The sequence below is a fragment of the Camellia sinensis genome, chromosome 1 (assembly GCF_055761805.1).
Source record: "Camellia sinensis isolate YWXY chromosome 1, ASM5576180v1, whole genome shotgun sequence".
Taxonomy (NCBI): domain Eukaryota; kingdom Viridiplantae; phylum Streptophyta; class Magnoliopsida; order Ericales; family Theaceae; genus Camellia; species Camellia sinensis.
This window is the reverse complement of record NC_138961.1, coordinates 40,182,477-40,198,797: the sequence shown is the minus strand read 5'-3', so window position 1 is coordinate 40,198,797 and position 16,321 is coordinate 40,182,477. Positions and strand designations below refer to the sequence as shown.

The following is a 16,321-nucleotide window of genomic DNA, read 5'->3' as shown; positions in this document are numbered from 1 at the left end:
AACATAACACTGCAATGTAACACACAAAAAAACTTTTCCAAAACATAACACTCCAATCAATATAATCTCAAACATAACACTCCAATATGACACACATAAAAATACTAAAAAAATTACTTAGTGTACTTTTTTCAAACGTAAAACTCACAGTTTGAAGTTACACACTTATTCAAAACTTACTAAAGAATTTTTATACTCCTTTTAAAATGATTTGAAGAATCTTACATCTTTTTATTATTATTATTATTAGGGTTAAATTAGAATATTACGTTGAAAAAATTACTTCTCTTCGTTTCTTTTGCTCTCGTCTCCCTTTCTGTCTCTCTTTCTCTGTATACCTTCTGCCTCTTCCCCAAGCGCTGCTCCTTCCTCGGGCTCAACTTAAGAAGAATCTGGTTTCTTTAAGAAAGTAGGTGTTTTCTCTATAATCTTCTGATGAAACTCTGAAACACCTACTTCCCATTGATTTAACATTGAAACACCTACTTCCTATTGATTTAACATTGAAACACCTACTTCCTATTGATTTAACTCTAAAACATCTACTTTCTCATGAAATTAGGGTTTATTTGATTTAACAAAAATATTTTCTCATGGATTTAGGGCATTTTAATTTGATTTAACACTAAAACATGTACTTTCTCACGGAATTAAGGTTTATTTGATTTAACACTAATACTTTCTCATGGATTTAGGGTATTTTAATTTGATTTAACACTGATTCTCATGGATTAAGGGCATTTTCTTATGGAATTATTCAAAGCTGAAACAATTGATTTCTCATGGAATTAAGGCATATTTAGTTCCACGATGGTTCTCGAAGCATTTTAATTTAATTTTTTAAAAATCTTTTAGCAATTAAATATTAGTATGATTACAAACAGTGTTACGAGAGAAGAAAATACAGGTAGATGGTGGCTGGTAGCGAGGTTGGGTTGCTAGAGAAAAACACTATGAATTTTAGATGAAAAAGCCATTTGTCAGATTTGTTTGGTGAAAATTAATAAATTGTTTGGTGAAAATTTGATGGGTTAGTGAAGTTTTTTTTTTTGCCAATAGGTGAAGGAGATATTATTATAGGTCATCAAAGTTAATCTTGACACACCATAGAGGGATGTGTAGAACCCAAATGCAAGATTCCTTAGCAGATAGAGCCCAGAATTGGAATAAATTATTTTTCTTTGAATTGTCAAATTAAGGTGCATTGAATTGTCAAAATTTTCTGGTTGATGTAAGTGAAGTTATTTTTCTTGTTTGTTCTTAATTGTAATAGTTGATTCCCTACATGATTTATGCACATGCTTGCGAAAGATATTATAGATTAACACATTCTTATGTTGCAAGCTTGCAACATCAGGGATGAATTATGAACTTATGCATATTGTGTTTTGTATATGATTGATTGTTGAAGTCCATTTTCCTGATCTAGATATGATATCTGAAGAAAGGGTTAGATTATTATTTTCATTAATGATTTTGTTGAGAAGTAGTCTTCAATAAATACATTCTCACTTGTTCATGGACACTTTTCATTCTTTCTTTTATGTTAGTTTAGTCTAACAGTTTTCGAAGTGATAAAATTAAGAATCTACTAATTTAAAGGGAAAAAAGGGTTTTTTATCCAAAAGTTTTGCTAGATTTGACATTGATTTGTTGCGCAGCTAGTATTTGGTTAATTTGATCGAGTTTTGAGCTCATGAATTCTTTGATTCCTCTGGTGTTAGATTATAAAAGCATGGAGACTAATTTCTCATTTCTCTACATGAGTAAACCGGTATAGAAACTACCTTTGGGTCTTTACTTCAGATTTGTTACCGTTGGTTTTTTATCATCACAAGCATGATGCGCTGCATTTTTGTTTGTTTGAATTAGTACCCTTCGGTCTTTGCTTCAGAAACTACCTTTGTTTTTTTGGGTAATGACATGTTTGTTGATATAGAAGCGCACATGTTTGTTGATTTTGTTACAGAGCTACTCTTTTTTTAAACAAATATATTATTATTATTGTTATTATTATTCAAAGTGTTGACATCACAATTTTTTTTTAGTTCCACGTTGATTCTTGAAGAAAATTCAGGAGAAAGTATGGTTCTTGAAGCATTTTCAAAAAATTTTGGAATCTTTTAGCAATTAAAATATTAGTATGATTAAGCTGTGTGAAGTTTCTATTGTTATGCTTCTAATTATGCCCAAAGTTCCTCATGTTTGAATAATCGAATGCAACGATGTATTATTTAGGATGGAGGTGGGTGTGATTGGGCAGCTTCGTTCATCTATGCTACTCCTTCTAGGCAAGAAAGGAGTGTTATGGAAATACTTGATTGATATGGCTAGGGAGACGCAGTACCCTTGGTTATGTGTTGGTGATCTCAATCAAGTGGGCTCTATTTGGGAGAAGCAAGGAGGAAAGGCGTGTAATAGTTCTCAACTGAATGAATTTAGAGAAATGGTTTCGGATTATGATCTGGTGTGCATTTGGGGTTTAAGGGGAATGCTTTTACCTGGTCCAATAATCAGGGTGGCGGAGACAATGTTTGAGAAAGATTGGATTGTGCGTTCACAGCAGTTGCATGGAAGGATTTATTCCCGAATGCCCAAGTATTTCATGATATTTTCTTTGGATCAGACCATTGCCCCTTGGTGATTAATTGCTATGTCCCATTGGTTCGAGTACCTAGAAAATTTCGATTTGAATCACTTTGGACCACTAGTCCAAATTGTGTAGACACAGTTAAATCTGCATGGGATCATGAACAATCATATGTTTCAACTTGTACAAAAATTGAAAAGATGTGAAAGGAGGCTATGGGCATGGAGTGGACAGGAGTTTGGAAATGGAAAAAGGAAAATAGAGAAACTTCGAGCGCAGATTGAAAGGTCTAGACCCAAGATCATTCGACGGAAAATGAGGACCTACAGAAGTGTTTATTTCCAGAGTTGGAAATGGTAATGAAAAGAGAGGAGATGTTTTTGCAGAGGAGATCTCGAGTTCAGTGGCTTGATTTTGGAGATAGAAATTTGACCTTCTTTCATGCGATCATTAATCAACGACGTCAACGGAATCAAATTTTGCAATTGAAGAATGAAGCTAGTAGTCTACTTACTTCAGACTCAGAAATTAATTCCCATTTGTTCGATTATTTTTCAGACCTATTTTCTAGAGATGGTGGCGAGGAATGGCTGATGCTTTAGAGGTGGTGGGTAGGGTCATTATGGATAACATGACCTCTCTATTGATTTGGGATATGTTGGATGATGAAGTCAAGTCAGCGGTTTTTCAGCTAGGTTCTTTGAAAGCTCATGGGCCGGACGAATTTCCTGGTTATTTTTATCATAAGCATTGGGACGTTGTGGGGCCATCCGTGTGTAAAGCAGTGATAAGTTTTTTTCGGGGGGGGGGGGGGGGCATTTGCTGAAGGAAGGAACTCAATCATATGAATTTGGTCCTTATTCCTAAAGTTCTGGCTCTGAAAACATTAACGCATTATAGGCCAATCAGTCTGTGCAACTTTAACTTGAATGTGATTACTAAGATTCTTGTTAATAGATCCAAAGGGATTTTGAGGGAGGTAATCACGCCAAATAAGTTGGCTTTTGTGTCAAGATGGCAGATACAGGATAACAATATTATGGCCCATGAGGCATTTCATGCACTGAAGCTTTGGAAAGGTAAGGTGGAGGACCTAGCGCTCAAGGTAGATTTCAATAAAGCATATGATCGTGTTCATTGGGGCTTTTTGAGAGCTATGCTGGAAAAAATGGGGTTTCATTCCAAATGGGTCCAGTGGGTAATGGAATGCGTTACTACAGTATCTTTTTCGGTGATTGTTAATGGGGTTCAAAGGACCAGCTTTAAGCCATCAAGGTGATTACGGCAAGGGGATCCATTGTCATCCTATCTATTTATTCTCATTATGGATGTATTCTTGAGATTGATTGCTCGAAGCGTGCAAGAGGGAAAAATTTCTGGATTGCTGATACGGAGGGGGTGTCCTACCCTCTCGTATCTGCTTTTTGCGGATGATGCAGTGGTATTTTTTAAGGCAAATGCTAAAGAGTGTCAGGAGGTTGGCAGATTGCTGAAAATTTACAGTGATGTTTCGGGGCAATTAGTGATTTTTGATAAATCAAGGGTTCAATTCTCAGGCAATGTTTTTCCCTCTCGGCAATTGGAGATTTGTGGGCTGTTAGGGTTTCCAAAAATGAAGGCAAGTGCGAGATATTTGGGGCTGCCATCGTGTTGGGGCCGCTCCAAGGCTGAAGCTTTTAATTTTTTATGCGAAAAGGTTTTATCTAAGTTGCAAGGATGGAAGGCTAAGTTACTTTCCCAAGCGGGTCGTGAAGTTCTTATTAAATTTGTGGCCCAGGGGATGCCAACCTATGCGATGGCATGTTTCATATTTTCCAATAAGCTTTGCGATAAGTTAAGCTCCTACATAAGGAATTTATGGTGGAAAGGTGATCCTGAGGAGGGTGGAATTCACTGGACCAACTGGAGTAGGTTGTGTTTTGTCAGTATATTATATTATTATTTGGGTTCTCAGTTTGTAATTATTCTATGCCTTAGGGCTGCCTTGTAATTATTAATCTTTATTAATACAAATAAGGGATGATATCCTAATCATTCCCTGATCTAATTACTCTCTAAAATCATCATGGTATCAGAGCCAAACCCTAACACCTAAATCCATATACCCATACTGTTCCTATTCACCACCGGAGCCACTAGCCACCACTGGAGCCAGTTCCTCTCTCTCCGTCGGCTCAAGCCGAGTCCACCCTGAGGGGCTTTGGCTCAAACCAAGGACCCACGTAGTTTCGGGTGGGTTGATGCATGTCTAGGGTTTTTGGCTCACCCTTGTTGGTCAAACTCAGCAACAAAGATCACTATAGGGTTCGAAACTTACTTGGGTTGGTCATCTGCTAGTGTCGACTGCTCTTGGTAGCCTCTCTGCCTCAGTCGACTTCCCCTATGCCGTCATCTCTTGAACAGCTTCACTCGTCGCTCGTCACTTCGTCGCTCATCTTCAGTCGTCTCTGGTATCACCTCTGTTTGGTCTTACATCTCATATGTCGTGTAGTAACTTTGTTTGATCTTAAACACAGCATAAAACCAAAAAAAAAAACCTTTATGTTTTCTTAATTTTGTTATGCCTTTATAGTGGTCATTGTGTCTTTTCTTCCACCACCACCTTCCGGGTTTGTGATTGCCACTAGTTTTGTTGCGGGTTCGGTAGTGTAATATCCATAGCAGATTCCACCAGTGTGTCCATTACCTCTCAAACACCTAGGAGTGAGAGTTCTATTATACCTACTACCATGCATGATAACCCCAACCCTAGTCTGAAAATCACCACCTCTCTATTTAATGGTCAGAACTATCTAGCATGGTCTCAGAGTTTGACCATATTTTTGAAGAGCAGAGGGAAGATGGGGTATGTTGATGGCAGGATACAAGCACCTAGCACCACTGACCTAGGTTATGACCAATGGCAGATTACCAGCTCTTTGATTATGGGTTGGCTTATTCATTCAATGGTTCCAGAAATTGGTGAGGGCTACTTGTCTATGGAGACTACCCAGGATGTTTGGGATACTGTGGCTACTACTTATTCCCGCAAAGGGAATTTCTCACAGGCATTTGAGTTGCACCGCTTTATTGAGAGCTCTATTCAGGGGGAGTAGACTGTTCTTCAGTACTTCACCTTCCTCACCAACAGTTGGAAATGCCTTGATTACCTACAGGACTATAAGCCTATTTGCACTGATGATTCTGTCGAGTACAGGAAGTTCATCGCACAAGAACGGGTCTTTAAATTTCTGGCAGGCCTAAATGTGGAGTATGATCCGGTTAGGAGTCGAGTTCTGGGTATGGACAGTCTTCCTTCACTTCAGGAGGCATTTGCCTATGTACAGAATGAGGAGAGTCGCCAGTCTGCTATGATGTCCCCTGTCTCTACTGACCACTCAGCATTACTATCTACCCCTCAAGATGGCCTCAGCCTGACTCTCATCCCTCCGTTTGCCGCCAAGGAGTCTGTATTTTGTGATTATTGTAAGAAGCTGCGGCATACTCGTGAGACATATTGGAAGCTTCATGGGACTCCATCCGGGGATTGAGGTATCGGTCTGGTTCTAGAGGAGGTTGGTCAGGCTCGTCTAGAGGACGTGGCTCTTATCTCCGGGCTCATCAGTCTAGTGTCGTTGATACACTTGATTCTAATTCTGCTTCCATTGGCCCAACTTCTGATGATCTCTCTAGCATGCCTACTCATGAGCTTGAGGATGTTCTACGTCAATTGCTGGACCGCCGGTCTTCTACTGCTCTCAGTACATCTTCCTCATCATTTGTCCGCTCAAGTAACTTAGCCTCTTCTCCTTGTATTTTTCTGTCTCATAAGTCTTTGCCTAGGATTATTGATTTCGGTGCCTCAGATCATATGTCTGGCTCCTCTAATCTTTTCTCTGCTTATAAGCCTTCTTCAGGTTAGGATAAAGTTAGGATTGCAGATGGTACTGTTTCTTCCATTTTTGGAAAAGGTTTAGTCCACATCACTCCTACCATACCTCTATCTTCTGTTCTCCATGTTCCTAATTTTTCTGTTAATCTGTTATCCTTGAGTCGTCTTACCTAGGATTTGAATTGTAGTGTGACACTTTTTCCTGATTATTGTCTTTTTCAGGACCATGTCACGAGGAGGACGATTGGCAGTGTAGTGCAGAAGATGATCTCTACTTCCTGGATCAACTGGACAAGCTTGCTTATTCTTCCACTACGAGTCCTACTACCCCAGATGATTTATGGCTGTGGCATCGGGGTCTTGGGCATCTTTCTTTTTATTTACTTAAACATTTATTTCTATCTGGTTTCGCAAATAATAATGTGTCTGAGTTTCTTTGTGAGTCTTGTCAACTCGGAAAACAACACAGAGCTTCTTTGGCTCCCAGTTTCAATAAAAGTTTAGTTCCTTTTTCATTAATACATTCTGATGTTTAGGATCCCTCTCATGTTATGTCTGTGAAAGGTCATCGATGGTTTGTTACATTTATTGATGATTTTTCTTGTACTACTTGGGTATATCTCATGAAAGACAAGAGTGAGGATTTCTCTATGTTCCGCAATTTTCATAAGATGATTTATACTCAGTTTGGGGCCACTTTCAAACTATTTCGTTCTGATAATAAGGGGGAATATATAGATTCTGGGTTAGGACAATATTTTTCTACTCATGGCATTATCCATCAGACCTCTTGCACCAATACCCCTCAACAAAATGGGGTGGCGGAACGCAAGAATCGCCATCTTCTTGACATGGCTCGATGCATGTGTTTTTCTATGAATGTGCCTTGGTCCTATTGGGGCGACGCTGTTCTCACCGCTGCACATCTTATTAATCATCTTCCTATCCAGGTCTTGCAAAAACAAGCTCCTCTTCAAGTCCTCCTAGGTTCCCAGTCCTTGTTTTCTATTCCTCCCAAAATATTTGGTTGTGTCTATTTTGTTTATAATCACTCTCCTACTCATGGTAAGTTGGACCCTCACTCCCTCAAATGTATTTTCCTTGGTTACTCTCCTACTCAAAAAGGGTATAAGTGATACCACCCTCTTTCTTGTAAGTGGTTTGTGTCCATGGATGTCACTTTCTTTGAGTCCCAGTCCTATTTCTTGTCCTCTCCAGTGTCACAGTCCTCCCTTTCGGGGGCGCCTTGGTGTGAAGTGAGTCATGTGATTCCTATGGTGGAACTAGTTGTTCTTGCACCAACCTGTTCTACTGGGACTACAGAACCCAATGTCATCAAGGACAAGGATAGGGAAGGGCAAGTTTATGTCTGAAACAAAGACAGACAGAAAATTAATTGGATACAAGGGACCACTTCTGCTCATCCACTGCCATCTCCTACTTTTGATGACAGTCTAGGTAACTTTGAATATCTTGAGTCCATTGATCTTGATGTTCCTATTGCCAAGAGAAAGGGTGTAAGATCTTGTACTCAACATCCTATCTCACATTTTGTGTCCTACTCTCATTTGTCATCCTCATATAGAGCGTTTGTGTCGAATATTTCCTCTGTTAGCATTTCTAACCATTTTCATGATGCTCTTGCTACCTCTGAGTGGAAACTTGCCATGATTGAGGAAATGAAAGCACTTAGGAAGAATGGCACTTGAGAATTGACTGAGTTACCTACGGACAAATGACTTGTGGGATGCAAATGGGTGTATACTGTGAAACACAAAGCAGATGGTTCTATTGAGCGTTACAAGGCAAGATTTGTGGCAAAGGGGTTCACTCAGACATATGGCATTGACTATCATGAGACCTTTGCACCCATGGTTAAGATAAATTCAGTCAGAGTACTTCTCTCTGTAGCAGCTAATCTAGATTGCCCACTTCATCAGTTTGATGTCAAGAATGCCTTTCTCCATGGTGAACTCAAAGAAGAGGTATATATGGACATTCTTCCTGGTTTTGAGGATCATCAGACAAAAGGCAAAGTATGCAGGCTTCGGAAGTCATTATATGGTCTTAAACAGTCTCCAAAGGCTTGGTTTGAGAGATTCACTCAGGCTATGCTTAAATATGGCATCAAATAGAGTCAGGCAGATCACACCTTGTTTGTGAAACATTCCTCACATGGTAAGACTACAACACTTATTGTTTATGTAGATGACATAGTTCTTATGGGCGATGATAGAGTGGAAATATCTCTGTTGGAGAAATATTTAGCCAGTGAGTTTGAAATCAAAGACTTGGGAAGCTTGAAGTATTTTCTGGGAATTGAAGTTACTCGCTCCAAGGATGGAATATTTATCTCACAGAGAAAATATTTGCTTGACCTGTTGAAGGAAACTGGGATGCTTGGCTGCAAGGCATGTGACACTCCACTGGAACCCAATCAGAAATTGGGGGATGATAAAGGAGGAGAAGCTGTTGATAGGGGGAGCTATTAGCGATTAGTGGGTAAGCTCATTTACCTATCTCACTCCCGTCCTGATATTGCTATTGCTGTCAGTGTGGTTAGCCAGTTTATGCATGCTTCTCATTAGATTCACTTCGAGGATGTCATGAGAATCTTGAGGTACTTGAAGTCTACTCCTGGTAAGGGTCTTTATTTTTCAAAGTATGATCATCTTCGTGTGAAAGCTTATACAGATGCTGACTGGGCTGGATCAGTAACTTATAGGAGATCGACTTCAGGGTATTGCACCTTTGTTGAAGGCAACCTAGTTACTTGGAGGAGTAAGAAACAGAATGTGGTTGCCTGGTCAAGTGCAGAAGCTGAGTTTAGAGCTATAGCACAAGGGGTGTGTGAGCTTTTATGGATCAAGTTATTGTTGAGTGATCTAGGTATTGATCAGGCGGACTCCATGCAGTTATACTGTGATAATAAGGGCGCTATCAACATCGCTCACAATCCGGTTCAACATGACAGGACAAAGCATGCTGAGATTGATCGCCACTTCATTAAGGAGAAACTCACTAGTGGTACCATTTTATACTCCTTTTGTGCAATCTGGTGAACAACTTGCTGACATTCTCACCAAGGGAGTTGGGAATAAACCATTTCATGACATATTAGGCAAGTTGGGCATGAGAAACATCTTCGCACTAGCTTGACGAGGAGTGTTAGCATATTATATTATTATTTAGGTTATTAGTTTGTAATTATTCTGTGCCTTAGGGTTGCCTTATAATTATTAATCTTCATTAATATAAATAGGAGATGATATCCTAATCATTCCCTAATCTAATGACTCTAAAATCATCATGTTTGACCAAGAAAAATGGTGGTTTGGGCTTCCTAGATTTTCGGGCTTTTAATAGAGCACTCCTTGCTGGCCAAGGGTGGAGATTAATAAAATATCCGGACTCCTTATCTACAAAAATTATGAAAGGAATCTACTACCCCAACTTAGATTTTCGTCATGCAGTTAGGGGGCTGTGACCCTCGTAGGCATGGGCAAGCCTGCTGCAAGGTAGAAAAGTTCTTAATGGTGAGCTTCGGTGGCAAGTTTTAAACGGCAGATCGATTAATTTTTGGGAAGATCAATGGATCCCTTCAAAAATGGGGTTTAAAGTTCAGACGACAAGTAACATTGGGGCAGAGGTGCAAAAGGTGAGTGAGGTGATTGCTCCCGTTCGTAAAACATGGGATGAGGCAAAAATTAGAACTCTAGTTGCGGATGAGGATTGTGATGCCATTCTCTCCATCCTGGTTGCGGTGATGGAAGGAAATGACACTATTGTGTGGCACCATGACTCAAAGGGCTATTACACGGTGAAATTGGGGTATCAAGAAACGGTGAAGCAAGCTCATGTAGGGACTAATTTACCTGGCTCTTCTTCGGATTGGTCTGAGAAGGAATGGAAGTTTGCATGGAATTTGAATTTGCCTCCAAAACTCAGACACTTTTTGTGGAGGATTTATCATAACGCCTTGGCAACAAAACAGAATTTATGGCGTAGGCATGTGCCAATTCCCGCTCCTTGCCTTGCGTGTCTATCTGCTGTGGAGTCGGTGGAACACCTTTTATTTGTATGTGAATGGGCTAATAGAGTCTGGTTTGGCAGTGGGCTGGGCTTCAGATGTGATGAACTTATCTTGGGAACGGTTCGATCTTGGTTTGGTAATCTCTTTGCCTCCTTGGGTGCAGCGAGTTGGGGCAGGACAATGATCTGCTCAATGGTTTGGATGGCTTAGAGCATTTGGAAGGCAAGAAATGATTACCTTTTCAACCAATGCCTTGTGAATCCAATCGAATGATTGCTAAGGCCAAAAGAGAGGAAGCTGAATTTTTGGCAGCATGTGAGGTGGACTCTGCCTTTGTGGAAACAGCAATAGGGGCACAGGGTCATGAGCCTCATTGGGTTCCTCCTTCGAGAGGGAAATGGAAATTTAATTGCAATGCGGCAACTGACTTAAGCAGAGGCAGGGGGCTGTTGCAATACTTCTTAGGGACAAGAAGGGCTATCTGGTGGATGGCATCACTGCAAAAATTCAGTTGGCAACAGCAATAAGCATCTGCAGTGTGACTTGCTTGCGCCATGGCCCATGCTCTTAATTGTGCAAATGTGGAGATTGAGAGTGATTGCAAAAATGTCATTCAACTGTGTGTGTCAGAGGGGGTTCCTCCATGGGACATTTGTGCTGTGATGAATGATATTCGGTCAATGGCCAGCAGCTAGGGGTTTGGCTTTTAAATGGTGCCCCAGAGTTAGGAACAGGGCTGCACATTGGGTGGCTTCCGCTTGTTTGCATGTTGGGTCTCCCAACCTCCTATGGCTTTTATTGGGTGCCTTTAGCTCAATTCTGTGTAATTGAAGCTTTTCTTGATCCCAAAAAAAAAAAAAAATGTTATAGTCTTAATATCAGTTTAGGAATGTAGGATTAGGTGTAAAATCAATTTAACCATGGACTACCAGATTTTCCATGTTCATAAAAAAAAAAATAATGTAAATTCATTGAGATCTTAAATTTCTTATGGCTTCTACATGTTTGGGAATTTTTTTCCAATAAAAAGATGGATAAGTGGATTTTTTTCCTAGCAGGAATCACATATATTTTGGGCTCAACAAGATGATTTAGGGCAGTGGATTCAACTGTTGAATTCTTTCTTTGGTTTCAAAATTAATTTTTTTTTTTATCTTACATGTGTTACTCTGAGCAGTGTTAAATCGCTTTGCGTGTGTTTGCTATTACCCTGACAACAACCAACATGACATCTATTATTACAAGAAGTAGGTTTACAATTCATTAATTTAAAAGTTCATAGTTTGAGCAAGGTTTATAACTTAATTTAGATGGAGCAGTTTAATTCACGATGAACACATTTGATTTCTTATTGTGTGTTTTTTTGTGTTGGGCAGATCAAGGTCATTTTGTTGTTTCATTTATTTATTTATTATTTTTTTTTTTGCTTTTGTTTGGTATGAAATATCATTACAAGAAGTGGGTTTAGAATTCATTGATTTAAAAGTTCAGAGTTTGGGGAAGGTTCATAATGTAATTTAGATGGAGTAGTTTAATTCACAATGAACAAATTCTTGGAAGTGTTTGGGTTTGGGCTTATCAAAGTAATTTTGGCTGATAACATCATCCTTCATCTTACATCTCTATATGTAAAAGTCGTTGCATTTTGCTTTTCTTTTTCTTTATTTTGTTTATGTTTATGTTTTTGTTTTTGTAAGGTTCCTATGATTAGAATTATTAGCCATTTTGTGTGATTTTTAATTTACAAGTGTGGTGTGAGCACTTTGAGGTTGATGAATGAGTTATAGCTATAAAAGGTAAATTCACAAGTTAATTATAGTTGGAGTTTTTATTTAGTTGATTTTAGCCCTTATTCTCTCTCTTTCAATTTGTCTATTTGGATACAATCCTCTTAAAGTACAGAAAGTAAAAATTGCACCTATATATATATTTTTCCAATAATGACAAATTTCAGCTGCATAGGTGCAATTGTTCTTTCCTTTGTCATTTTCATTTGACTAAAGACTATATGTGTGTTTTTAAATTTTGTCATGGACCATTATTGATTGATACCTGAGAGTGCTATGTTGATTTCTAATGTTAAGTATCTATATTATCTTTCTCAATTGCTCCCTGGGGTTCAGAAAGCTGCTATCAAGAAGATGGATATGCAAGCTTCAAAGGAATTCCTTATTGAACTGAAAGTATAGTCACATGTTCATCATCTAAACCTGGTAGTACTCTTATCTATCTTGTTCGTAAATATATGCACATGCATTTTATTGTACTTGATATGGACTTTGCTAACATTTAGGACCTAGAGTAATTGGAATTGATTCCATTTTTGGGAATCCTTTTTATTTTTAATACTCCAGAATTTAGTATCATACAAAGGTAATTTCATGACCAATATATTATTGCGCCATTTAGCAATAGTTAGAGTCCTTCAGCTGTAGATGGAGTTGGACTTGCTCTGTTTTTTCTTTGTTGGCTGCTTGTACCCAACCACCATTGTACACACACTAAGAAAAATGATATTAGGCTTTTTTAGTAATTTTTTGGCTTTTGGGCTAAAATGTGATGTAAAAAAATTAGTATGTTTTGGATGATTTTTTGGCTTTTTACGAAAATATGTACAAAAAGTAGAGAGAAAATGGAATCTTTGACTTTTTGGTATGGGTTGTTGGCTTTTTGATTTTTTTTAGTGACTTTTTGACTTTTTGACTAAAAAAGCCACTTGCCAAACGAGGTCTTAGTTTACAAAGCAACCTTCACTTTGATCAACTCACACAAGACATCAAACTGGGGTTGAACTCCATTAAACACACACTCATTGGTTATTGCTTTGGTGCTTTGTGGACTGCTCTAACTCATAAAACAAGACACTTGATCTGTGCAAATTAGTCACCAGGTCATGGACTGAGTACACACTAGGGAAAATGATATTAAATCAGAACATAGTTAATAGAAGCTGTGTTTGGATTTTTAGGTGTTTGGACAATTGAACAATTGATTTTATCAACACCATTCTCTTTCTTGTTGTGGTTGAAATGAAAAAATTTGGGCTGGACCTCTCGAGTCTTGGCTTGATAATTGCAAGTGGAATATCTATTAATTTCTTATTTTTGTTTTTAAAGAACAAAAAAATGTGTAAGTTTATTCATATGCTTCTAGCGGCTTCTGAACTAATTTGTGTTATTTTTAGTCAGGTCGAAAATTGCTTGGAGAGATGTGAAATATGATCAAAGAAAACGGAACATTCGAGAACTTTGAGTTTTCTTTGAGTGTTTTTTTTTTTTTCATTTTTTTAATTAGATTTTTATTGTGTAATTAAAGTAAAAAACCTTTTTATTCTTTAACTTTCATTGTATATATTTTTCCAACATTCGACTTTCATTGACGAAATATATGAGATTGTTAGCTATTCATATGTGGTCAATGTTGTGATTCAAAGGAATTTTGTATGCAAATAATATTGATTATATTTTAGATATTAGTTATGTTCAAATTTTAATCACGGTTTATATACCGTGATTGATAGTCACATTTTGTGGTTGGACTTTTTATATCACATGCATTAACCATGATGAGAAATGCATATAACCGTGATCTTATCTTATTATTAATCACGGATTATTTAAGTTCAATCTTAGATTTTATTGGTTATTAATCACACTAAAAATATGTGATCTAAATATTTATTATTACGGTCAAAACTCGTGATGGAATTATCTTTTAATGACGGTCAAAAAGTGTGACCGAAAATAAACTTTAACAATCACACTCTCAAAGATCACACATTGACTAAATAAAAAATCCGTGATTAAAAAACATACATCACACTTTAAATCCGTGATCTATTTATGATTTTGTAGTAGTGTGGGTAGGGGTTCAAAGAAGTTGGGGGTCCAAAGAAATTAGGTAGGTGCTAATAATTTCTTTGCTCTTTCAAGTTTCATTAGTTTTTTATAAACAAAATTAACCTCCAAACAATGATTGTTCGGCATTTATAATTGTTTATAGAATAGTGTAGTCATCCTCTTAACATTTGTTTTGATACTCCATGGTTTGTCCTTGTTAACAGGACAATGATTGTTCGGCATTTATAATTGTTTATAAAATAGTGTAGTTATCCTCTTAACATTTGTTTTGATACTCCATGGTTTGTCCTTGTTAACAGGACAATGCATAGATAATTGGATGATAACAGTGAGCAAGCATGGCATGTTTTCTAGTGTGAGATTTCAAATGAGCTTATTCTTTTCCAGTCAAAAAATATCAATTGAAAACAATCCAATTTTCTTAATATGGAAAATTATATTCTTATAGGTTTTTGTATAGAATGTAATATATGACTATTAATTAGAATTTAGAAATATAAGACAGTAACATTTTTTAAACATTTAATCCATTTTAGTAAACTTTTTGCTGTAAAGTAATAATATTAACACTTATCAGGTTATTCCATATTAATTTTTTTTGTACAATTTTTTTATTTGTATAACTTTATTCTAAAAATATTGGCCACCATGCCTCTGTGGGTAATGTAACATACTATTAATGTTGATTCAAATAATCAATAATGCTTTTGTCTGCTTGAACTGCATGAATTATGTTAGTAACCAACCTTGAATTTTGCTTTTTGATAATTAAATTACAGGACAATGAAGCTTGATGCTTGTCAAAACTGTGAGAAATGGTGGAACAACACTCATTCAAAGAAGGAAGAGGATTACGATTGTGCATTTATCTTCCCACATTATTTCCCATTTAGTCCATATATATGAGAATGGTAATGTAATGCACTTTTGTGATTTGAGTTCATGTAACCATAAAAGGGTAAAGGGTACCATGCAACTAAATAATGGAAACTTGATAATAAATAAATAAATAAACAAAACAAAACAAAAAACAACAAGAATTGTAGCCACAAGATTAACATTACCATAATATTCTCAAAATACAGCATAATTAGACACGTCGGCCCGTTTGTTTGGGGTTATAAAGAGGGATTGGGATTGATAGTGAGGTGAGATTCACTATCTTGTGCTTGTTTGGAAGATGGAGAAGGGATTCGGATGGACCTCCAGTATTTAGTATTGCAAAAATAGTTCGCCGAACTAGTTTATGTATTTATTTATTTACTTTTTACATGTTAGGCATTTTTTTTTGAACATTAATGTTTAATTTTTTGTATTTTTTGTTAAATAAAAATCATTGTTTTATTTGTTTTATTTTTTTATGAAATTTATTTATTTATTTTTATTTTTTACACGTTGGGAATTTTTATTTATTTTTAAACATTAATGTTTAATGTTTAATGTTTTTTGTATTTTTTTATTATTTTATATAAAAATAATTTAACAATCCATACACCAACAACTATCATCAAAACAAACACAATTTTACTTAATCTCCTCATTATCAATTCTCTCATTAGCAATCCCCTCACTATAAATTTTTTCTATTATACTTCTGAAAACAAATAGGCCGTAGTTTAAAAGTTCAGGACTTTTTAAAAATAAATAAATATAAGTAAATTAAGCAAGGTCTTAATGGTTGCACATGCATTATTTTTTGAACCAGCAAAAAAAAAGTAAAGAAAATAGGGAAGATTTTTTGTGCGTAAATTAAACTAGGGTAAATTACATTTTGCACCGTTATACTTTGCACCAAATCTTATTTTGGTCTATATATATAAAATTATGACAGTCAACCTTTTACACTTCTAGTCAAAGTCCACTTTAGTCTTTACACTTGAAATTGTGACGGTCAATTTTTGTACTTTTGGTCAAATCTGATTTTGGTCCCTATACAAATCCCATTTCTATTACTCAATTATTTAAAT

At 36.8% G+C, this 16,321-nt stretch overlaps 2 long non-coding RNA genes across 2 annotated transcripts; both read left to right on the top strand.

Moving 5' to 3' along the window:
- The first annotated feature begins 272 nt into the window (after nucleotides 1-272).
- LOC145793542 (uncharacterized) lies at nucleotides 273-15,707 on the top strand. The gene is made up of 3 exons (XR_014333877.1): nucleotides 273-409; nucleotides 12,618-12,707; nucleotides 15,134-15,707. It is a non-coding gene; the product is annotated as an uncharacterized LOC145793542 (long non-coding RNA).
- On the top strand, nucleotides 6,417-6,998 carry LOC145793547 (uncharacterized). The gene is made up of 2 exons (XR_014333878.1): nucleotides 6,417-6,540; nucleotides 6,684-6,998. It is a non-coding gene; the product is annotated as an uncharacterized LOC145793547 (long non-coding RNA).
- Nucleotides 15,708-16,321: the final 614 nt, after the last annotated feature.